This window comes from Entelurus aequoreus, linkage group LG23, assembly GCF_033978785.1.
Source record: "Entelurus aequoreus isolate RoL-2023_Sb linkage group LG23, RoL_Eaeq_v1.1, whole genome shotgun sequence".
NCBI lineage: Eukaryota > Metazoa > Chordata > Actinopteri > Syngnathiformes > Syngnathidae > Entelurus > Entelurus aequoreus.
Genome location: NC_084753.1, coordinates 14,660,751 through 14,687,445, shown reverse-complemented (window position 1 = coordinate 14,687,445; position 26,695 = coordinate 14,660,751). Strand labels below are relative to the sequence as shown.

General features: G+C 40.1%; 2 protein-coding genes across 4 annotated transcripts in view; one reads left to right on the top strand and one right to left on the bottom strand.

Annotated features, from left to right (window-relative positions):
* Positions 1-2,944, bottom strand: part of dlgap2b (discs, large (Drosophila) homolog-associated protein 2b) — a 205,962-nt gene extending 203,018 nt beyond the window's left edge. For both annotated transcript variants that reach the window (XM_062033874.1, XM_062033875.1), the window contains exon 1: positions 2,427-2,944. The gene's annotated coding sequence lies outside the window, so the exon portion shown is untranslated. The remainder of the gene's footprint in view (positions 1-2,426) is intronic.
* LOC133640451 (cytospin-A-like) overlaps positions 1-26,695 on the top strand; it is a 266,085-nt gene that overhangs the window by 192,085 nt on the left and 47,305 nt on the right. The window lies entirely within an intron of this gene.

Sequence of the window (26,695 nt, the reverse complement as noted above, 5' to 3'; positions counted from 1 at the left end):
CCACTTCGTCCAGCTCTTTCCGGGGGATCCCGAGGCGTTCCCAGGCCAGCCGGGAGACATAGTCTTCCCAACGTGTCCTGGGTCTTCCCCGTGGCCTCTTACCGGTCGGACGTGCCCTAAACACCTCCCTAGGGATGCGTTCGGGTGGCATCCTGACCAGATGCCCGAACCTCCTCATCTGGCTCCTCTCGATGTGGAGGAGCAGGGGCTTTACTTTGAGCTCCTCCCGGATGACAGAGCTTCTCACCCTATCTCTAAGGGACCACCCGGCGGAGGAAACTCATTTCGGCCGCTTGTACCCGTGATCTTGTCCTTTCAGTCATAACCCAAAGCTCATGACCATAGGTGAGGATGGGAACGTAGATCGACCGGTAGATTGAGAGCTTTGCCTTGCGGCTCAGCTCCTTCTTCACCACAACAGACCGATACAGCGTCCGCATTACTGAAGACGCCGCACCGATCCGCCTGTCGATCCCACGATCGACTCTTCCCTCACTCGTGAACAAGACTCCGAGGTACTTGAACTCCTCCACTTGGGGCAAGATCTCCTCCCCAACCCGGAGATGGCACTCCACCCTTTTCCGGGCGAAAACCATGGACTCGGACTTGGAGGTGCTGATTGTCATCCCAGTCGCTTCACACTCAGCTACGAACCGATCCAGTGAGAGCTGAAGATCCTGGCCAGATGAAGCCATCAGGACCACATCATCTGCAAAAAGCAGAGACCTAATCCTGTAGCCACCAAACCAGATCCCCTCAACACCTTGACTGCGCCTAGAAATTCTGTCCATAAAAGTTATGAACAGAATGGGTGACAAAGGGCAGCCTTGGCGGAGTCCAACCCTCACTGGAAACGTGTCCGACTTACTGCCGGCAATGCGGACCAAGCTCTGACACTGATCATACAGGGATACAGGATTCAAAGTCAATACTTTTTTAATAACATTGGGTGCCAGTTCTATGATTAACTACATTCCTCCATAAAATAGATAAACAGCTGTGATACATCTCTATATTAATGTTTTTGTTTAATAATATTCTACCCAAAAATGTATTAAAGTGAACTACAAGAGAAGTATCACACACTTGTCTTTTCTAAAGTAAATCTGTATAGCAAATATGGGCATCTACATCAACAATATGATTTGCCTGACCGGCTGGACAGAATTGACTGGGGAATTTTAAAAAAAAATCTATATAATCAATTAAAAATCGTTACAAATAAGAATCGCAATTTTTTTGACACCCCAGTATCGAGAGTTAGTGGGCGGCCGAGGGTGGAGTCGGCTCTCTTGGTTGCTTTGTTGGGTCTGCTCCTGTCTCTGACCATGCTCCCCCGACCCCAGCAGACGATGGCGTGGAACACAGTAGAGGCTACCACAGTGTTTATGGTTTTTTTTTGTTTTTTTGTTGATGTTTTACTTTTGTAGCTGTATGTAGAAATGACCGGTTGCATCAGCTCTGCTCTTTTAATGTCTTTAATGTCCTTTTTTATCTTTGATGTTTCCCTTTTATACACATGCTTATGTGTGCTATGGCTGTGAGGTTTTTTTGTGGTTATTTTTCATTTTTTTCCCTAGGCCTCAGTCTGGACCCCCTGTCCAAGGGCCCAGGCTTAGACTGATTATTTTTTTCAGTGATTCTGTTCTGTCTCCCTGTAATGTTTGTCTGATCTTGAATGGGATTATGCTGAAAATCTTAATTTCTGATTCTGATTCTGATACTGTATCGTAAATATGGATATGTCGGCCCACAGCTCATGAGTATTACATTTTTCCTCTTTTTGGGGGGGGGTGAGAGCAGGTGATGCATTATTATAGCGCAAGTGACTTAGTAGCGAAGACACCCACTCACAGCCATCCGAAAAGCCTGAAGCCCTCTCAGACAACAGGAGGCGGGAATGTGTTTTTATACCTCCAGCATCCGTTTATCTCCATGGCTATGTTCAGTGGCTTGCAGCGGCCAGAAGCGACACATGACAGAGTTCACAAAACAAGGGGTCAAAGGGTCTTGGTCCCCCTGACCAACATCGTCATCTTCCATTCATTTCATCAACAAAAACTAGTCAAAGGGCCAAGTGGATAAAAATGGTGACGTAATGGTTCAATGTTGTTGCAGTCGTAAGCAGTAGCATGGATGTTAAGCTGTTTGGCCACATTGTTGGAGTAAATACCCCCCTGGTGCCCATTCAGAAACCGAATTGTGGGGCAATCCCCCCCCCCCCCCCCCCCACCCTGCTGGATTATGTCTCCCACACACACCTGAACGTTGTGAATGAGTCTGTCAACTGAAGGCTATGTCCATTCGAGACCGTTATCCCCTCCTGAGGGAACTTCTCATCTACCTGTTAAATTCACACACACTCAAGGCAGCAACAGTTTCCCCAAAAAACCTCTCGTTATTAAAAAAAAAAGAGTGGGTCTTACCGTGCGGCGTGCCTATGTTGCGGAGACATCGGAGCACATATGCCGTGTGTCATCGCACGATGCCCGGGAAGCTGCAGCCGGCCAAGAAGGCGCTTCACATCACAGAAACGGAGAGGGAAGCGCGGGGGTTTTCTCCTGGTTTCTTTTTTTTTTTTTGGTTGAAGGAGGAGGAGGAGGAGGAGGAAGGGTAGAAGGAGGAGGAGGAGAGGGGAGGCTGAGGAGGCAGCAGTGTGCCGGGCTGTGCTGCTGTGGATCACCTGGAGCTCTGTTTGGCTCCGCATTTACTCCTCCACTGCAGCAGTCGCTTGTTTCACAGGATCCCGCACATCACCGCAAAACCAGGATGTGGACTTTGCCGTCCTGCTGGATTGGGGATTCTGCAGCCCCGTTGCACCATGCGCTTCATCCCCCATCAGAATGCACGCCGATGTCCCTTCTCGCACGCGTCGACGCCTTCGCCTGACTCGTATCCCTTGGCGACGAGGGGCCGCTTCTGATGAGTCACAGGTTCTTTTCGGTGGGCCCTGTACTGACTTATTGTTGGCATCACGCAAGCTTCAACTAAACAAGGGGCTCTCAACCTTTTTGACCTAGGGGCCCAACTCTTCCCACTCAAATAATTATTCTCTTGATTTTAATAGTATTTAATAATTATATCTAACGTACTAACAATTTACAACCTTGTTAAATGCTATGAAACCATGTGTTAATCACAAATATTGATATTTATTTAGCACTTGCACCTTAGGCTTAGGTCAGGCTGGTTAGAAAAATAAGTACTAATCAAATATACTGCATATGAAAGGACTGCTGACGAAAAATACAATTACTGTATTTTCCAGACCATAGGGCGCACCGGATTATAAGGCGCACTGCCGATGAATGGTCTATTTTTTATCTTTTTTCATATATAAGGTGTACCAGATTATAGGGCGCATTAAAGAAGTCATATTATGTTATTTTTTTTCAAACACTTCCTTGTGGTTTACATAACATGTAATGGTGGTTCTTTGGTCAAAATGTTGCATGGATGATGTTTTACAGATCATCTTCAAGCCGCTTTCTGACAGTTGCTTCCGGATGCGCCGTTTTGTGGACAGTCCTATTTACGTGGCTCACCTTCGGCAGCGTCTTCTCCCCGTCATCTTTGTTGTAGCGGTGTAGCGTGCAAGGACGGGAGTGGAAGAAGTGTCAAAAGATGGAGCTAACTGTTTAAATGACATTCAGACTTGACCTAAATCCATAACGGAGCAGCATCTCCTCATCCGGAAACAACACCACCGGAAACCGTCCGACCGAAACTCTCTAATAATTAAAGTTCCTTGGGTGAATAATGTAAACTCACTACACCGGTATGTTTTAGCGCTTTCATGGCGAGTTTACTGACAGATATAAGAAATAACTTTACACTGCTTTATATTACAAATGGCAACATGTCACATAACAAGAAGATAGAGAAAAAGAAGAAGCTTATAGACTACGGACTACAAAGGCGGATTTATGCAGATCCCAAATACAGATGAGCAGTTGCTATTGCATAATATTGCAAAACAAAACGCCAGATAATATGTCTTACCTTATACACACACCATAATAATACTCGTATGTTGAAGCACATCAAGCGGTGCGGCTTCATAGCTTACCAAAGTCGTACTAAAACATTTTGATGGATTTTTTAGCGCTGTGTGTAATGTTCTATATTTTCAATGGAGCATATAAAATGTTGCCGTTGTTTACTTGAGTCATATTGCCACCATAGTGCAGTCCACACGTATCTCTTATGTTTGACCGCCATCTACTGGTCACACTTATCATTACACCATATACCAAATAAAATTGCTTCGAGGTCGGTAAGCAAAACCAGAATTATTCCGTACATTAGGCGCACCGGGTTATAAAGCGCACTGTCGAGTTTTGAGGGAAAAACATTATTTTAAGCGCCTTATAGTCCGGAAAATGCGGTATATACAATTATGTTGTGCTAAAAAAAAAAACTAAAATAATAATTAATATGTTTTTTAACTAGACTGTCGGTAAAATTAAAGTGCAAATAAGAATACATATTTACCACATTAGTCATAATTCATGCGCGTACCACAAGTGGTGGAAAAGTGTATTACTACTGAGTACTTCTGCGACCCATATGGACCACAGCCGAGAAACAGATATTTTTTGGCGGCCCTCTAGGGAGCGCTGGCGGCCCAACAATGATTAAGAAACACTGCTCTATCAAATATTCACACAGAATTAGTAATCCTACTCTTGATTTTAATCATAGTCAATATTTATATCTAATCTACTTACAGTTCACAACCTTGTCAAATGACATGAAACAATGTGTTAACCACAAATATTCATATTTATTTAACACATAAACATTATAGGCTTAGGTCAGGCTGATTAGAAAAATAAGTACTTTCCAAACATACTGCAGAAATAAATATTGAAAAATAATTGTATGTAAAAAAATGTGCATACAATTATGTTGTGCTAAAATAAATGAACTAAATTTATGATGTAAATTCTGTGTGGAGTTTGCTTGTTCTCTCCCTGACTGCGTGGGTTCCCTCCGGATACTGCGGCTTCCTCCCACTTCTAAAGACATGCACCTGGGGATAGGTTGATTGGCAACACTAAATTGGCTCTAGTGTGTGAATGTGAGTGTGAATATTGTCTGTCTATCTGTGTTGGCCCTGTGATGAGGTGGCGACTTGTCCAGGGTGTACCCCGCCCACCGCCCGAATGCTGCTGAGATAGGCTCCAGCACCCCCCCGTGACCCCGAAAGGGACAAGCGGTAAAAAATGGATGGATGGATGTTTCTTAATTAAACTGTCAATAAAATTAGAGTGCAAAAGAAAATACAGATTTACCACTTTAATCGGAATTTTTGCGCTTAAAGCTTGGGTACCTAAGTTATATTCTTGAACTAAAAAAAAATCATATTAGCATCATACAGTATATCATAACAGTAATAATTTTCTGAAAAAGTTGTACGTCTGCGTGCTGTCTGTGCCTTATAATTAACTATTTTTGTAAATAAAACCCCGGAAGCTAAACTCATGTGTCCTCTTGGCGGTCAACCCCTCCGGATCCAATCACAGGATTTAGAGAAAGGAGGTGTGAGCATAGCCCACGGTGGAGCCTCCTCATTGTCTGACTCAATATATAATGAAGCGCGTGCACGGTGCAAACTTGTTTTCAATAAAGCACGGCTGCCGAACACTTACCTGGAAAGATCACAATACCGGCACTTGCTTAAACAGCATATACTGGTAAAAAAAAACAAAAAGAGAAAATCAGACGAAGAAAAGAAAGACGCTGTATGTCTACAAAAACAAGGAAGAGCCAAAACTGTAATAAATATTGGTCCGGTGTATTCAAAATGGAGGGCATTGCGGGCCAGTTTTGGACTGACTTTGGGCGCGTAAGTGGTTGTTTTCATTCAAGACAGGTAATCTAACGTTCCATTTTCCGATTGTGTGTACCCTTTTGCGTGGCGACGTGTGTTAGCGATAGTCACACGATTGCTGTTCCGTGTATTGTAAGCAGAGACATAGTTTGTGGTTTTTGCATTTAGATTTTTGCTAAACCCTCCATAATTAGAGTATTAAAAAAAATCCTGTTTCGCAGGTTTCCCTGATTTTAAAATCCCCTGACTTGCAGGGTAACCTACGAATATATATATATATATATATATATATATATATATATATATATATATATATATATATATATATATATATATATATATATATATATATATATATATATATATATATATATATATATACCAGGGCTGCAACAACTAATCGATTAAATCGATTAAAATTGATTATAAAAATAGTTGGCGATTAATTTAGTCATCGATTCGTTGGATCTATGCTATGCGCATTTTTTATTTAAATTTTATTTTTTGTCTTTTTTTTTAATAAACCTTTATTTATAAATTGCAACATGTACAAACAGCTGAGAAACAATAATCTAAATAAGTATGGTGCCAGTATGCTGTTTTTTTTCAATAAAATACCGGAAAGGATAGAAATGTAGTTTGTCTCTTTTATCCGATTATTAATCAATTAATCGAAGTAATAATCGACAGATTAATCGATTATCCAATTAATCGTAAATTGCAGCCCTAATATATACATATATACACACACATATATATACATACGGTATATATACATACATACATATATACACACACATATTTAAATATATATATATATATATATATATATATATATATATATATATATATATATATATATATATATATATATATGTGTATATATGTATATATACTGTATGCATGTATGTATATATATACTGTATGCATATATATATATATGTGTATATATGTATATATACTGGATGCATGTATGTATATATATACTGTATGCATATATATATATATATATATGTGTGTGTGTGTGTGTATATACTGTATGTATGTATGTATATATATATATATATATATGTATATATATACAGTATATCAATATATATGTATATACTGTATGTGTGTGTATATATATGTATATATGTATATATATATATATATATATATATATATATATATATATATATATATATATATATATATAGTTACATTGTTATATATTGTTAATGAGCAGGATTGCACAAAATTGACTAACTGATTGTGGGTGGGGCACTACATGAATTAGCCAATCAACAACCCATTAAAATGTGTGTTGTGGATTTTGGAAGTGTATAAAAGGATAGTTTCCTTGAAGAATGCTTGAACATTAATGACAAAACTCTCGCATACATAGTGGATTTCTTGTTATTATAATTATTATTATCATGCCTTTGACTTGACCGATCGTTACTTTATTCCACCAACACAAAAAGTTTTGCTTTCATATTTTCTTTTTCTTTTTTTTGATCAGCCTCTTTTGTGTTCTACACAACAGCATACTTTCAGGTTAAAAAAAACATTATAAAATGGAATAGATCAGTTCATTTTTATTTTTTTTTAAGAAATGGACCATATTGATTTGAGGCCTTGAGTGCAACTCATTGGCATTCTGATCGAGTACAAGCAGTACTCTAGAGAAATGTGAATGCAGTTCTTTTGATAGAAGTAAAAAAGTTAACGAAAAGCAGATGGAAGAAACGAGGACAACACAAGGCCCACACAAATAAATGGGAATAAATCCTTCATGATAAATTAGATGGAACCTTGATAAGTGGGGAAAAAAAGACTCAACTGTTAGCATCTGTTAAATGTAGCAACTGAGTTTGTCTTTTGGTGGAGTCAAACAGTCAAGTAATGATAAGGAATTTAAAGACTATGCAAATCATTATTTAAGTATTCAAGGCTGGATCTTGCTCGGTTTTCACAGATGTTTAGTCTTCTGTGTACACCTGTGATTGGAGATCGCAGTACTTACTAATTAGTTTAACGAAATATCCCCAAGCTTACTTTTAACCCTAACTTTGTAAGGCATGCTTACATTTCCATTCAACAAAAAACTAGCATTCCTATCAGATTTAACCAGGGAAAGCAACATGGTGGACACACTGAAGGAGCTTGCACTTATATATCTTGTATGAAATTATGATTATATTTTACATTGACTGAAGTGTATACAAGCTAAATTAGCTATATATAAAAAAAAAAGCTAGTGTACTAACGTTAGCATGCTAACAGGTATCCTTTGTCAAGTAACAAAGCATTTGATAAAAAGTAAAAGTTAAAGTACCGTATTTTCCGCACTATAAGGCGCACCGGATTATAAGGCGCACCTTCAATGAATGGCATATTTCAAAACTTTGTTCATATATAAGGCGCACCGCATTATAAGGCGCACCTATGCATCCATTAGATGGAGCTGCGCTAAAGGGAATGTCAACAAAACAGTCAGATAGGTCAGTCAAACTTTATTAATAGATTACAAACCAGCGTTCTGACAACTCCGTTCACTCCCAAAATTAATAAACAGCTGTTTTATTATTTTCCCCGAGGTAAAGTCAGTGACGTGGTGTTTTGTTTATCTTTTAACAACAGCAAGGTATAACATGTAGTGCAACATTTATATCACATAGTGGAGGGGAACTTTTCCCTGATTCAATAAACACGTAAAAAACAGTGATACTGTTACGGTAAATCAAACGTTAGTGCAATCACAATATAGTAACACTCCAAATAGTGCAGAGCAATAACAATATCAATAACTCAACGTTGCTCAAACGTTAATGTAACACAACACAACACACAAAATAAACATGTAAAGCTCACTTTATGAAGTTATTCCTCATCCACGAATCCCTCGAATTCTTCTTCTTCAGTGTCTGAATTCAACACCATTGATTCCTTTATGTTAAATTCTCTCGCTGCTGCTCTATTCCCATGTTCTACCGCGTGACTGATCGTCTTAAGTTTAAACTCTGCGTCGTAAGCATGTCTCTTAATAGGAGCCATTTTTGGGCTAGAAGCGCTTCTTCTTCTACGGGGGAAAATGAAGTCGGCGGCTGCTTACCATAGAAGAACTTCTTCTTCTACGGGGGAAAATGAAGTCGGCGGCTGCTTACCATAGAAGAACTTCTTCTTCTACGGGGGAAAATAAAGTTGGTGCCTACTTACCGTAGAAGAAGCGCTTCTTCTTCTACGGGGGAAAAAGAAGTTGGCGGCTGCTTACTGTAGTTGCGAGACCTAAACTTTATGAAAATGAAGTTTAGGTTTGTTGTGGCTCAATATTGGTCCATATATAAGGCGCACCGGATTATAAGGCGCACTGTCAGCTTTTGAGAAAATTTGAGGTTTTTAGGTGCGCCTTATAGTGCGGAAAATACGATATCAATGATTGTCACACACACACTAGGTGTGGCAAAATTATTCTCTGCATTTGACCCATCACCCCTGGGAGGTGAGGGGAGCAGTAAGTAGCAGCGGTGGCTGCGCCCAATACTGAGGTGTATACCTGCAAAATTTGCAAAAAAATCTAGCATGCTAATATCAGAATACTAACAACTGTGCAGTGGGCTGTTAAAAAAATTCCCTACGGGGCCGCAAGTAGGACACCCCTGGTCTACACACCTATTAGGGCTGTGAATCTTTGGGTGTCCCCCCACGATTCGATTCAATATCGATTCTTGGTGTCAGGATTCGATTCAAAATGTATTTATTTTTTCAATTCAACACGATTCTCGATTCAAAAACGATTTTTTTCCCGATTCAAAAGGATTCTCTATTCATTCAATACATAGGATTTCAGCAGGATCTACCCCAGTCTGCTGACATGCAAGCAGAGTAGTAGATTTTTGTAAAAAGCTTTTATAATTGTAAAGGACAATGTTTTATCAACTGATTGCAATAATGTAAATTTGTTTTAACTATTAAATGAACCAAAAATATGACTTATTTTATCTTTGTGAAAATATTGGACACAGTGTGTTGTCAAGCGGCAGCACGGTGGCAGAGGGGTTAGTGCGTCTGCCTCACAATACGAAGGTCCTGAGTAGTCGTGAGTTCAATCCCGGCCTCGGGATCTTTCTGTGTGGAGTTTGCATGTTCTCCCCGTGACTGCGTGGGTTCCCTCCGGGTACTCCGGCTTCCTCCCACCTCCAAAGACATGCACCTGGGGATAGGTTGATTGGCAACACTAAATTGTCCCTAGTGTGTGAATGTGAGTGTGAATGTTGTCTGTCTATCTGTGTTGGCCCTGTGATGAGGTGGCGACTTGTCCAGGGTGTACCCTGCCTTCCGCCCGATTGTAGCTGAGATAGGCTCCAGCGCCCCCTGCGACCCCGAAGGGAATAAGCGGTAGAAAATGGATGGATGGATGGTGTTGTCAAGCTTATGAGATGTGATGCAAGTGTAAGCCACTGTGACACTATTGTTCTTTTTTTTAAAAAATGATAAATGTCTAATGATAATGTCAATGAGGGATTTTTAATCACTGCTATGTTGAAATTGTAACTAATATTGATACTGTTGTTGATAATATTCATTTTTGTTTCACTACTTTTGGTTTGTTCTGTGTCGTGTTTGTGTCTCCTCTCAATTGCTCTGTTTATTACAGTTCTGAGTGTTGCTGGGTCGGGTTTGGTTTTGGAATTGGATTGCATTGTTATGGTATTGCTGTGTATTGTTTTGTTGGATTAATTAATTTAAAAATTTTTTTTAAAAATACATTTTTTAAAAATGAGAATCGTTTTTTTTATTTTTTTATTTTAATTTTTTTTTTAATGAGAATCGATTCTGAGGCAGCACGGTGGCAGAGGTGTTAGTGCGTCTGCCTCACAATACGAAGGTCCTGAGTAGTCCTGGGTTCATACCCGGGCTCGGGATCTTTCTGTGTGGAGTTTGCATGTTCTCCCCGTGACTGCGTGGGTTCCCTCCGGGTACTCCGGCTTCCTCCCACCTCAACATAGGTTGATTGGCAATACTAAATTGTCCCTAGTGTGTGAATGTGAGTGTGAATGTTGTCTGTCAATCTGTGTTGGCCCTGTGATGAGGTGGCGACTTGTCCAGGGTGTACCCTGCCTTCCGCCCGATTGTAGCTGAGATAGGCTCCAGCGCCCCCTGCGACCCCGAAGGGAATAAGCGGTAGAAAATGGATGGATGGATGGAGAATCGATTCTGAATCGCACAACGTGAGAATCGCGATTCGAATTCGAATCGATTTTTTCCCACACCCCTAACACCTATTATTGATTGTTTTGTAGCATAATTTATACAAAATCATAATGAATCTGATAGGTTGTGGCTATGACTTCATGTATGTGACTTAATATATTTAGTACATGAAACTGTGCCTCACACTTTAATGAAATATTTTTTGATATATGTTGAACAAAAATATAAACGCAACACTTTTGTTTTTCCTCCCATTTTTTACGAGTTGAACTCAAAGATGTAAAACTTTTACTATACACACAATACCTTTGTTCACAAATCTGACAAAATCTGTGTTAGTGAGCATTTCTTCTTTGCCAAGATAATCCACCCCACCTCGCAGGTGTGGCATATCAAGATGCTGATTAAACAGCATGATTATTGCATAGGTGTGCTTTAGGCTGCCCACAATAAAAGGCCACTGTGAAATGTGCAGTCTTGCTTTATTGGGGTCTGGGGGGGTCAGAAAAGCAGTCAGTATGTGGTGTGACCACCATTTGCCTCACGCAGTGCAGCACATCTCCTTCGCATGGAGTTGATTGTGGCCTGTGGAATGTTAGTCCACTCCTCTTCAATGGCTGTGCCAAGTTGCTGGATAATGGCAGAAAGTGGAACACGCTGTCGTATACGTCGATCCACAGCATCCCAAACATGCTCAATGAGTGACATGTCCGGTGAGTATGCTGGCCATGCAAGACCTGGGAAGTTTTAACCTCCAAGGAATTGTGTACAGATCCTTGCAGCATGGGGCCGTGCATTGTCATGCTGCAACATGAGGTAATGGTCTTGGATGAATGGCACAACAATAGGCCTCAGGACCTGTGCATTCAAAATGCCATCAATAAAATGCACTTGCGTTCATTGTCCATAACCCCACCCCCACCATGGGACCCTCGATTCACAACGTTGACATCAGCAAACCGCTATCTGCCATCTGCCTTGAACAGTGAAAACTGGGATTCATCCGTGAAGGGAACACTTCTCCAACATGCCACCCACTCAAGTCGGTTACGACGACAAACTGCAGTCAGGTCGAGACCCCAATGTGGACGACGAGCATGATGATGAGCTTCCCTGAGATGGTTTCTCATAGTTTGTGCAGAAATTATTTGGTTATGCAAACCAATTGTTGCAGCAGCTGTCCGGGTGGCTGGTCTCAGACGATCATGGAGGTGTGCACCTGCTGGAAGTGGAGGTCCTGGGCCGGTGTGGTTACCGTGGTCTGCGGTTGTGAGGCTGGATGGATGTACTGCCAAATTCTCTGAAACGCCTTATGGTAGATAAATTAACATTAGATTCACAAGCAACAGCTCTGTTGGACATTTCTGCAGTCAGCATGCGACTGCAAGCTCCCTCAAAACTTGAACTTGCGACATCTGTGGCATTGTGCTGTGTGATAAAACTGCACATTTCAGCGCGGCCTTTTATTGTGGGCAGCCTAAAGCACACCTGCGCAATAATCATGCTGTTTAATCAGCATCTTGATATGCCACACCTGTGAGGTGGGATGGATTATCTTGGCAAAGAAGTGCTCACTAACACAGATTTTGACAGATTAGTGAACAATATTTGAGAAGAATAAGTTTTTTGTGTATATAGTAAAAATGTTAGATCCTTGAGTTAAACTCATGAAAAATGGCAGCAAGAACAATAGTGTTGCGTTTGTATTTTTGTATTACGCAACACAAATATGAAAGCATGTACTGTAAAATATGCCCGCAATGTAATGGCAACAGTACCCCCTAGTGGTGAAACATTGTGTGTTCATGCCACCTTTGACCACTCAATCTGCCATTATTTTTTACAACTATGGTCATCACCAGGGGTCCCCAAACTACGGCCCGCGGGCCGGATCCGGCCCCCCAGCATCCAAAACCCGGCCCACGGGAAGTCCCAAGTTAAAAAATAAGTGTTTTAATTTTTTTATTTTTTTTATTTTATTTTATCTTTCCTTTCTTATCCATTCTATACCGCTTGTTACTCTCGGTGTCTCCTAGCCGCTCAGGCAAATCATATTCTCTAAAAATTAATTTTCCCATCGATAACGTGACAATGTTAAATGTTGATGAACATCAATGTTAATTGATGTTAAATGACAAAACGGATTAACTCGCTGGAATATAAAGACATATATATATATATATATATATATATATATATATATATATATATATATATATATATATATATATATATATATATATATATATATATATATATATATATATATATATATATACACTGCTCAAAAAAATTAAAGGAACAGTTTTTTATCAGGGTATGGCATGAATTCAATTGCACTTTTCTGATAAGGTTTTGGTCAGGTGCGTGGCAGAGGGGGTTGTTAATCAGTTTCAGCTGCATTGGTGTTGATGGAATTAACAACAGGTGCACTAGAGGGGCAACAACGAGATGGCACCCGAAACAGGACTGGTTTTGCAGGTGGAGGCCATTTCAAATTCCTCCCTCTTGATCTTTTTTAACTGTTTTTCCACAAGTGTTGGCTTTAGCTAGAGTCATTATCACGGCTGGGAGCATGAGGCGATTTCTTAACCCTCCTGAAGTTGGCAGATTGTCCTCCTCCTCCAGGATGGCACATCCATGCGTGCTGTTGCAAGAAGATTTGATGTGTCTCCCAGTACAATCTCCAGAGCATGGAGGAGATTCCAGGAGACAGGCAGTTACTCTAGGAGAGCTGGACAGGGCCGTAGACGGTCCTCATCCCATCAGCAGGACCAATATCTGCTGCTTTGTGCAAGGAGGAACAGGTTGAGCACTGCCCGAGCCCTACAGAATGACTTCCAGCAGGCTACTGGTGTGAATGTCTCTGCCCAAACAGTCAGAAACAGACTTCACGAGGGTGGCCTCAGGGCACGACGTCCTGTAGTGTGCCCTGTGATCACTGCTCAGAACCGTGGAGCTCGATTGGCATTTGCCATAGAACACCAGAATTGGCAAGTCCGCCACTGGCGCCCTGTGCTTTTCACAGATGAGAGCAGGTTTACCCTGAGCACCTGTGATAGACGTGAAAGGGTCTGGAGAAGCCAAGGAAAGCGCTATGCTGCCTGCAACATCATTCAGCATGACCCGTTCGGTGATGGGTCAGTGATGGTCTGGGGAGGCATTTCCATGGAGGGACCAACAGACATCTACAGGCTAGAGAACGGCAGTCTGACTGCCATTAGGTATCGGGATGAAATCCTTGCACCCATGGTCAGACCCTACGCTGGTACAGTAGGTCCTGGGTTCCTCCTGGTCCACGACAATGCCCGGCTTCATGTGGCAAGAGTATGCAGACAGTATCTGGAGGATGAAGGAATTGACACAATAGAATGGCCCTCACGATCACCTGATATAAACCCGATAGAACACCTCTGGGACATAATGTTTCGCTCCATCAGACGCCGCCAGGTTGCTCCTCAGACTTTACAGGAGCTCACTGATGCCCTTAGACAGATCTGAGAGGACATCCCACAAGACACCATCCGTGGTCTCATTAGGAGCATGCCGCGACGTTGTCAAACATGCATACAAGCACGTGGGGGCCACACAAGATATTGAAAAGAATTTTGAGTTGCAGAAATTGAATTTAGGCAAAATGGACGAGCCTGCCACATCATTTTTTCACTTTGATTTTTGGGGTGTCTATATACTGAGCCCTGTGGAGGCTGAAAACTTTTATTTCCATCAAAAGATGTGGCATCCTTTTGTTCCTGAGACATTAAACTCTCCATATCAGTATAGATATCCGACATTTTTTTTTTCACCATTGAAATCGGATGTGTTTTTAAAGTGTTCCTTTAATTTTTTTGAGCAGTGTATATATATACAGCCCGGCCCCCGGCCAAATTTTTTTAACCCAATGCGGCCCCCGAGTCAAAAAGTTTGGGGACCCCTGGTCATCACAATAGCAAATATTCTGTCGTTGGAGGAGAAAAAAAGCCAGTTCACCCTTGAGAAAACGAAAAGTGAGCAATTCTTAATGTGACAAACATCAAACAAGCAGATATCTCTCCATATCCATTGTGAAAACATTTTTTGCTGACAAAGGCAGGAAAATCACAAAATTAACTCTCAGATCATCTCAGATGTGTGAATGGGCCAAAAGTCTACTGTCAGCCCATTTGTACTGTGATGCTAAAATGGAATTAAGTGCAATAAGTTAATTAAGTGCAATATCATACCTCATATGTAATCCATGATGCAGAAGCAAGATGTATGTACAGATAAGAAAAGTGAAAATGCATAGTTCATTCATGACAGCATGTCATAGCCACAATTATTACTCAACTATGCCCCCTAGTGGCTGTAAGCAGTATGACGCCCCAGTCATCAGATTGTGTGGACCCTTTTGCTTTCAAAAGTACAGTAGAACTGATCAAGCTTCATCGGTTCATGCTCAGCTGTAGTCTGAGGGCCTGGTGCAGGACCCAAGGTATTTATCCTCCTCATCTATATCTTCTCAAGGGACACAACTTGGACAGACTTTAGAGTAGTCAGTGTCCAGTGCAGTACAGTGTGGGTCGCTTTTTGTGAGACTGTAAGTGTTTGAGATAAAATGATATCAAAACATATCGGGATGGACGTGTAATCGATATTAATTAAAAATGCGTTTGATAAAAAACGTTCCATTGTTTTTTTCCGTCATCGGAAAAAAGTAAAGTTGCGATGCAAGGTTGGTCGCACACTGGCAGGTAACAGTATCTACTAGCAAGTTTGGTTGCGCCATCTTGTTGTCTTGCGGTTGATTCTTTGCATGGAGTGAGAAGAGAAAGTAAATATGAAGAAATTGTGGACAAAACAGGAAAAGTCACCTCAACATTTTTGTTTGTTTTTTCAAACGCACTGTAGTCAGACCAACGTGGTCTGTAAATGATGCAAGGCGCTCGTCCCCACCAAGACCGGTAGTACCACACCACCTTAGCCACGCTTACCCTTTAGAGCACAGCTGTAACTTCCTGGCACTAAACCTGCAGACTGCAAACATTGCTTTATTTTGTTACACTTTATAAATCATTTCCTACATAGTTCTTACTTTTGCACCTTCATTTGAAGAGCTTATTGGTAAATGTTCAATGTGATTTTACCATTGTGTTTACATTGTTTGTTTTCCATGTTCGTGTTGACATTTCCTTGCCTTTCTGCCCTGATAGCTGAGGGGATTATAATTAAGTTAAGTTAAAGTACCAATGATTGTCACACACACACTAGGTGTGGCGAAATTATTCTCTGCATTTGACCCATCACCCTTGATCACCCCCTGGGAGGTGAGGGGAGCAGTGAGAAGCAGCGGTGGCCGCGCCCTAATCAGATAAATATTATATTTTAAAAATAAAATGTTTAAATGAAATCTTTTTTCTCCTGGTCATTATTTTCCATAAGTCATCAAAAATATGAATGATTATCGATATCGACCGATGTAAAACACTTGTGATACAGTTTTCAGCCATATTGCCCAGCCCTACCTCAGAGAGAGTGTGGCACACTCACTGGCTGTATTGACTCTGCACTGACAATATGCTGCTGTTTAATAATGGCACTATGGGCTGAATTACAAGAATAACTACATTTGTCCGGCAAATAAAATATAATTAATACGTTTGCAAATATATAAATGTAGGGATGAGTGATATGGCCTATAATCTATATTGGGATAATGTTATATTATTTGGTATATAAATGAGAATAGGATCATTTTAAAACAAATTAAAATGGCTCCTAATTTAGATGCTGACATATGTGGTAAAATGTTACATTATTTCCAGTTGTATTATTTTCTCAAAGCTATTATTAATCTACCGTGTTTGGATACTTTACATTAAGTTTTGGGCGATACTACAAATGTTGGTATCGATCCGATACCAAGTAGTTAAAGGGGCAGTGTCGGTCATACCAAGGTTGATACTCATACATAATACATGTTCAAGTTTTTGAATGCTAAAGTCATAATTATCATAATTATAATCAAACGCAGGATAACGGTGTAACCATACCGAATACATATTTTTATTTTTTTCGTTATTCCATTTTATCACATAAAAATGTGATAATTAAGTCAATCGTGCAAAAATTACTACCTGCTATCATTTCCTAAGTTTCTATACGATTACAAAAAAAGGCTAACGATATCGATGTAGTATTAACCATGTACTGATACAATACTTGGTATCAATACTGTTGACATATGTATTGATCCGCCCTTCCTTGTTTACGTTCAACTCTAGCTTAGCGGTTAGCTTTGCTTTGTTTGTATCTTTCTATAGGTGTGTAGTGTAGCATGTTTACAGTAGATATTCCTTGTCCTCCAGCAGTCCAGTGATGATGCTACTTGCGAGAAGGAGCACTGCGGAGGGATGTTAGCCGCTACCTTCTTAGCGAGGACGCCACCATGTGTAGGGATGGGTACCGTTAACATTTGAACTGATATGGTACTGATTCCCGGTAGCTGGGAATCGATAGTGGTTAGAGTGTCCGCCCTGAGATCGGTAGGTTGGAGTTCAAATCCCAGCTGAGTCATACCAAAGACTATAAAAATGGGACCCATAACCTCCCTGCTTGGCACTCAGCAACAAAGGGTTGGAGTTGGGGGTTAAATCACCAAAATGATTCCCGGGCGCGGCGCCGCTGCTGCCCACTGCTCCCCAAGGGAATGGGACAAATGCAGAGGACAAATTTCACCACATCTAGTGTGTGTGTGACAATCATTGGTACTTTAATCTTTAATCTTTAATACCCGTACCAAACGGTACCAATTTTCGGTACTATTGTGTGTGTTAAAAACATGAATTGTTTTTCACAATAAGAGCTTTTTTTTTAATTGCAACATTTAAAAATGAGATGATTATGGTAACTGCTGTCCAGTTATATCTTGTTTTATTACATTTTTGAGTCTAATTTGCAAGTCTGATTTTAAGTCGCAAATCCAGTTGCAAGCCCAAGACATTAGATGGCAGTAGTGCATAGTTTATTGTGTTTTGGTTTTTGTTGCGCCCTAAAAAGTGCTAATACTGTAAGTATGGCACTTATTACGCCCCAGCTGTTTGATTGTAACGTGCATTTTAGGTGTATTTTTCATTAACAAATTGGGAGGTGTTGAAATCGCCATGTAAAATCGCTAATGGTAATCAGTAGCCAAGCCAATTAGCATCAACCTCACACATTTTTGGAAACGCGGAGCCTTACTTTACTTGCATTGGAGCGTTTTTTTGAGTTAATATTGCTTTGTTGGCATTGAAAATTGTTTGTAGTTTGGCCGAGCGCGCTCTCACCGTTGATGACAGTTTACCGACCGAGGTTTTTGCTGATTCAAGCCAGAATTTGATGGCCGGAAGGCGGAGAACCCCCTGCTGTGTTTTTATTGATGCCTTTCTGGTCTTTGACCTCTGCGGAGTGCAACCAGTATAATCAGCTATTTTGTATCTCCAACTACTCCACACACACACACACACACACACACACACATCCTTCTTGCGGGTCACGCTGGGTTTACCACTTTTCCCATCATGCACTGCACTATTAGTCAGACGCATAAAGAGAAGTAAATCTTGGTGAAAAGCTGCACTCAGACGTTTCATGCCAACATTACAGTTAATCACCACAGCACTAGAGATTAAACATTGTCAACACTACATGTGAATATTGTAATAGCAATAATTACAATTATCAATACTATATCTAATGTTTGCTGAAAATATGCCCCATGCTTCAAACCGTAGTCAACATTGTAGACACACAAATGATCCCCGTCGAGTGAGTTGCTTGGGTTATTATGATAAAATAAATGACGTAACACACATAAAACTTACTACTTCTTACGTTTGTGTTGCTGTCAGCTGACAACTCTTCAGCTGTGAAAAGCTCATCATGGTGTAATGCAAAACACAATAATTGCATAGTGAAGTGGTGCAGTAGCTCTTATTAATCAATAAACCGTATACCCTTTCATCCTTTCATTGTTTTTACAGCTACATGCATGCATGAGCTGGCACCCGGCAGCAAATCGAAAATGGTTCTTGTTCCTTGAAAAGACTAATCCTACTAATTTCTTGAGAGAAAAGACTCCAGCATTGGATAAATAAAAGGATTCGGCCATCTTTGATTACTTCCAATCCTACACAGACGCAAAACAATCAGTCTCTGTAGGGTTTCGCAAGCTTTTTTTTGTGATTGTGTGAATTTGCGGCTGCGGCGAAGGTTGCAATGTTTCGGGGTAACTCGTGATTTTATGAACTTGTCCCGAGTGTGTGAATGTGAGTGTGAATGTTGTCTATCTGTGTTGGCCCTGCGATGACGTGGCGACTTGTCCGCCCGAATGCAGCTGGAATAGGCTCCAGCACCCCCGTGACCTCGAGAGGGACAAGCGGTAGAAAATGGATGGATTTTATCAATATTTTAAGTCAAACGTGTTCAAACTACGGCCCGCGGGCCAAGTGCGGCCAGCCGGCATCTTCAATTTGGCCCGCGAGACGGCATGAGTTTAATAAACCATGTGCAAGGTGTATTCATATCATATACAAATAGCCAGAGGTCTGATGGCTGGTCTTTTATCGCTATCTGGTGGCCAACAAAAGTAGCCCAACCATTACATATTCTTGCAAGAAAAACAGCACAGCATTTAATAGTTTATATGACCCAATCCAAACAACCTTCCCTAGTCATGGTGCAGCACAAAAAGCAAAACAAGTCAACAAACATGGTCAGACATGCTCATCGAACTTTGTGGATATTGTAGAAAAACATCCAGTCAACATAAAAGAAAAACATCTAAATTACACCCATTTAAATCAATTACAAAGCACGATGGGAAAAATGCAAAACACTCTCTCCAAATGTATCCATGTTTGGCACATTATAGCTGCTTTATATTTCTGATTGATTAAAACATTTGAGTAAACAAGGTAGGAGTTGAACTTTCACATACTCTAAATAACCAATTCTAATAATTATTAATTATTTATCCCGTATATATATATATATATATATATATATATATATATATATATATATATATATATATATATATATATATATATATATATATATATATATATATATATATATATATATATATATATACATACAGTCGTGGTCAAAAGTTTACATACACTTGTGAAGGACATAATGTCATGGCTGTCTTGAGTTTACAATAATTTCTACAACTCTTATTTTTTTTGTGATAGAGTGATTGGAGCACATACTTGTTTGTCACAAAAACATTCATGAAGTTTGGTTCTTTTATGAATTTATTATGGGTCTACTTAAAATGTGACCAAATCTGCTGGGTCAAAAGTATACATACAGAAACATACATGATACATTTTGGTGATGTAGAAAAGTTACAATCAAATCAAATTAGCTTCACGGCATGGCCTCTTAACTTCATGTGAGTGATTATGATTGACGACACCTGTTGACTTCTCTAAACCCATTTAAATAGGGCTTGTGTGATGCAGTCATTAGACTCGGTTACAAACGCGACAATGGGAAAGTCAAAAGAACTCGGCACAGATCTAAAAAAACGAATCATTGACTTGAACAAGTCAGGAAAGTCACTTGGACCCATTTCAAAGCAGCTTAAGGTCCCAAGAGCAACTGTGCAGACAATTGTTCGTAAGTATAATGTGCATGGCACAGTTTTGTCACTGCCACGATCAGGAAGAAAACGCAAGCTATCACCTGCTGCTGAGAGAAAATTGGTCAGGATGATCAAGACTAGAGTCAACTGAGAACCACCAACAAGCAGGTCTGCAATGAATTGGAAGCTGCTGGAACACAGGTGTCAGTTACCACAGTCAAGCGTGTTTTGCATCCCCATGGACTGAGAGGCTTCCATGCAAGAAGAAGCCCTTGCTCCAGAAGCGACACCTTAAGGCTCGTCTAAAGTTTGCTGCTGATCACATGGACAACGATAAGGAGGAAAGTTCTGTGGTCAGATTAAACTAAAATTGAGCTGTTTGGCCACAATACCCAGCAATATGTTTGGAGGAGAAAAGGTGAGGCTTTTAATCCCAGGAACACCATTCTTACTGTCAAGCATGGTGGTGGCAGTAATATGCTCTGGGCCTGTTTTGCTGCCAATGGAACTGGTGCTTTACAGAGAGTAAATGGGACAATGAAAAAGAAGGATTACCTCCAAATTCTTCAGGAAAACCTAAAATCACCAACCCGGAGGTTGGGTCTTGGGCGCACACACCCCAAAAGTGGTAAAGGAATGGCTAAATCAGGCTAGAATTAAGGTTTTAGGATGGCCTTCCCAAAGTCCTGACTTAAACGTGTGGACAATGCTGAAGAAACAAGTCCATGTCAGAAAACCAACCCATTTAGCTGAACTGCACCAATTTTGTCAAGATGAGTGGTCAAAAATTCAACCAGAAGCTTGCAAGAAGCTTGTGGATGGCTACCAAAAGCGCAAGTGAAACTTGCCAAGGGACATGTAACCAAATATTAACATTGCTGTATGTATACTTTTGACCCAGCAGATTTGGTCACAATTTCAGTAGACCCATAATAAATTCATAAAAGAACCAAACTTCGTGAATGTTTTTTGTGACAAACAAGTATGTGCTCCAATCACTCTATCACAAAAAAATAAGAGTTGTATAAATTATTGGAAACTCAAGACAGCCATAACATAAAACCTAGCATATTTTGACAAGTGCAGGCAGACAATTTCAGGATCCTAGAGCGTCGCTTTGTTTCCTCGATGCTCATTACAGAGAAAAACTTGCTCACAATTATGTGTGGTTTCCCATTCAGCTCCGTGAATAAATAGGAGGATGATCATTTTTCTTGGAACACTCAGCACTCTGCGTCCACGTTTTTCTTTTGCGGCAAGGAGAGTGCCAAAGCGTGATGTGTTTACGTTGGGTCAGGGAGAGGAGCCACAGCCCAGCTTTACAGTCTGCATAACAGAATTGCTATTGCGACATCCAGTGGACACATTGAGAACCGCTATTTCTTTCATTTAAAAAGGAAGCTCAATTTTACACCTAGCAAACTCCTGGCCTGTGGGCTGACGCTTTGACATCCCTGGTTTAAGAGAACAGATTAAACAAACATATTATTCACAATTAGAAGTTATTCTCGTAAAAATTGCAGTTCGAGATGTATAAAATGACTGGCGTTCAAGCTGTCAATCAAACACGGCCGTCTCGTGCATGCATAGGCATGGGTCCGAATCCGGTACTTTTTGCCACCGACCGAATCCTGCCAGTCCCACCAAGGCACTGATCCACGTAAAATCCACAGGTGCAATGTTTCAGTACCTGGTTTGCACGTGACGTCACGCCCATTTGCCACATTTCTGATCACTCCAGCAGCACTGAGAGCGGACTGAGCTAAACTACCTCTCGGTAATGTTCAATGCCAACAAAGTAATCGACTCAGAAAAACGCCCCAAAGTAAGTAAAGTAAGGCTCCACTTTTCCCAAAAATGCGCTACTGATTAGCATTAGCGATTTCAACTTTTTCATTTCAACGCCTTCAAATTTGTTAATGAAAACGTTACAATCAAACAACTGGTGCGTAATTAATACACTACTTTCAGTATTAACATTTTGTAGGGCAAAGTCTGAAATGAAAAAATATATATATGCACTATTGCCGTCCATCGTCTTGGACTTGCAATTATAAACGCAAATTAATGTCATACTTGCAAATGAGGTAATGAATACAAAAATAATAAAACAAGATATAACAACTGGACTGCAGTTAAGATATGTAGCTCTTTTAAAAGTTTTAATGGAATATATATTTAGAATATTTATTAACATACACAAAAATACTAAAAATGGGTACTGTTAATTCCCAGGTAATGGGAATTGGTACCATATCGGTTCAAATGTGAAGGTAAAGAGATCTTTGATACATGTATGTATGTTAGTACAGGCCAAAAGTTTGGACACACCTTCTCCTCGTTCAATGCCTCTTCTTTATTTTCATGACTATTTACATTGTAGGTTGTCACTGAAGGCATCAAAACTATGAATGAACACATGTGGAGTTATGTACTTAACAAAAAAAGGGGAAATAACTGAAATATGTTTTATATTCTAGTTTCTTCAAAATGAAGGAAGCCAAGAGTGTGCAAAAAAAGTAATCAGAGCAAAGGGTGGCTATTTTGAAGAAACTAAAATAAAAAACATGTTTTATATATATATATATATATATATATATATATATATATATATATATATATATATATATATATATATATATATATATATATATGTATATGTCTATCTGTGTTGGCCCTGCGATGAGGTGGCGACTTGTCCAGGGTGTACCCCGCCTTCCGCCCGATTGTAGCTGAGATAGGCTCCAGCGCCCCCTGCGACCCCGAAGGGAATAAGCGGTAGAAAATGGATGGATGGATGGATATATATATATATATATATATATATATATATATATATATATATATATATATATATATATATATATATATATATATATGTTTTTAACCCTGATTAAAAACACCTTTTTAATCAGGGTTTTTACTGATCATGTTAAACTCGTCTTAGGTTTTTTGTTGTATTCTCTTATGTTTGTATTTTATATATTGCTCTTATTACTATTCCCTCAATGCAATGTTTTTATTCATTTATATATGTATTTTTTCATATATTTCATACTATTTTTTTAGATGGCATTAATGTTGGTTATTCTCCAGTGTGGATGCCCCAAAGGTGGCGTTTTCCCTCAACATGCCATGCCATGTTTTGGTAGTGTCAACAGTTCCTTGTGAAAAGTGCTATAAAATATAAAGTTTGATACAGCAGCATCGCCCAGAATGTATGGCATGCAAACAAACACAAACACACACACACACACACACACAGGCACCCACACACACACACACACACACATTACTCTTACCTGAGTCCTTGTCAAGGAAAAGACAGCAGTGGCCACTCTGCAGTAACCATGGCAACACCTGTGACACATGAAAAGGTGTGTGACAGATAATAGTACAAATACAGCTGAGTCATGAGAGGCACCAAGTGGGGAGGGGGTCCATTCACACCATACTTGCCAACCCTCCCGAATTTTCCGGGAGACTCCCGAATTTCAGTGCCTCTCCCGAAAATCTCCCGGGACAACCATTCTCCCGAATTTCTCCCGATTTCCAGCCGGACAACTATATTGTGGGCGTGCCTTAAAGGCACTGCCTTTAGCGTCGTCCCTCACCTGAAAAGGAGACTATTATATATGTCTCCGTTATCCATAGGTTTATCTATAACCCATAAAGTAGGCAGGCACGGAGCTATTTCTCAGCGTGTGTTTATACCAGCCGGCACGTTCATACACTGACACACAACATCCGGATTCCCATCATGCATTGCTTCAAAACTACAGCAAGTAGTAATGTCCAAAATTTCCAGCCGGACAAACAATATTGGGGGCGTGCCTTAAAGGCACTACCTTTAGCGTCCTCTCACCTGAAAAGGAGACTATTATATAATTCTCCGTTATCCATAGGTTTATCTATAACCCATAACACGGTGGCCGAATGGATATACCATATTTTTTGGACTATAAGTCGCGTTTTTTTTCATAGTTTGGCCGAGGGTGCGACTTATACTCAGGAGCGACTTATGTGTGAAATTATTAACACATTACCCTAAAATATCAAATAATATTATTTAGCTCATTCACGTAAGAGACTAGACGTATAAGATTTCATGGGATTTAGCGATTAGGAGTGACAGATTGTTTGGTAAACGTATAGCATGTTCTATATGTTATAGTTATTTGAATGACTCTTACCATAATATGTTACGTTAACATACCAGGCACGTTCTCAGTTGGTTATTTATGCGTCATATAACGTACACTTATTCAGCCTGTTGTTCACTATTCTTTATTTATTTTAAATTGCCTTTCAAATGTCTATTCTTGGTGTTGGGTTTTTATCAAATACATTTCCCCAAAAAATGCGACTTATACTCCAGTGCGACTTATATATGTTTTTTTTTTCCTTCTTTATTATGCATTTTCGGCCGGTGGGACTTATACTCTGGAGCGACTTATAGTCCGAAAAATACGGTAGTCACTCATGAACGGTCAGAGAAGCACAAGGCGGCGGCAACTCAGTATCATGGGCCACCTTGCAAGCAACATCCCGTTCTCATTTGCGGATGTTTTCATCAAATCCGTGAAGGATATGTTCCTGGATTCAGAGATCGCTCGCCAGTACTCAAATGGCAGAACAAAGGCTACTCAAATAGTGAAAGGTAAGTGTTTTTTTTTTTTTTTAAGTAAGCAGCAAGTACAGTACAGTTAGTAGAACTGTGTTTTCATTACTGTGTACTGTACTATATATATATATATATATATATATATATATATATATATATATATATATATATATATATATATATATATATATATATATATAAATACTTTAATTTCAGTGAATTCTATAGCTATAGATATACTCCTCCCCCCCTTAACCCCGCCCCCGTCCATCCACCTCAATTCTCCCGAATTCGGAGGTCTCAAGGTTGGCAAGTATGATTCACACACACAAACACACACACACACACACACACACACACACACACACACACACACGTTATCATTTGGAATGGGGACCAAGTTTGTGATCATCACTTGTGGGGACCACCCTTTCTACTGGTTGTGGAGGCATAAAAAAAATGAGGTAAAATGGTCACTGCCCAGTTAGCTCATACCCGTCTTTAAATCTCTGGATTGATGAAGTAATGTGCTGATCATTCTTACTGGGGACCCTGAAGAAAAAGAGTTAATATGGTTCATGGGTACCAAATTTAAATAATTTTGCATAATTCACACAAATGTGTACGTGACTACTGAGGACCATTTAAAATAAGAAAAAGTTCACACTCAAACTAACCAGTAAACATGTTTTATGGGCCAAAGCTTCAAAATCAGTTACGCATCTTCAGAATGGATCTGACTATCATTTAAAAAGGTTTCCCTTTAGGGCAGTGGTCCCCAACCACCGGTCCGTGGATCGATTGGTACCGGGCTGCACAAGAAATTAAAAAAATTAAATAAAATATTTTAATTTTTTTATTAAATCAACATAAAAAACACAAGATACACTTACAATTAGTGCACCAACCCCAAAAAAAAACCTCCCCCATTTACACTCATTCACACACATTTCTGGTTCCTACATTATATATCAATACAGATCAATACAGTCTGCAGGGATACAGTCCGTAAGCACACATGATTGTATTTCTTTATGACAACAAAAAAAAAAGGTTGGGGACCACTGATTTAGGGGACCTGTTTTTTTGGTCCCCATACCGTCAGAGGTCCCCTAAAGGTGACTGTGTAAACAGAGCGATGTCCCCATTAAGTGAGCATTGCCAGAACACACACACACACCCACACGCACACGCACACACACAATGAAATGGCCCATTCATGTTTTTGTGCAGAAGTGTGCATGACAACAACAACAACAACAACGTGCTTAAGCAGTATGCACGTGATCGCGTCATCGTACGTCACCTTCTTCGTGGCTGACATGTTTCCCGCGGTGAGGATTTCTTTCCCGCGCTAACTTCGCCTATACGTCCGCGTGATTATTAGGTCAGCTGTCATCCCCGGTGACATGTGCCCGGTGCTGCT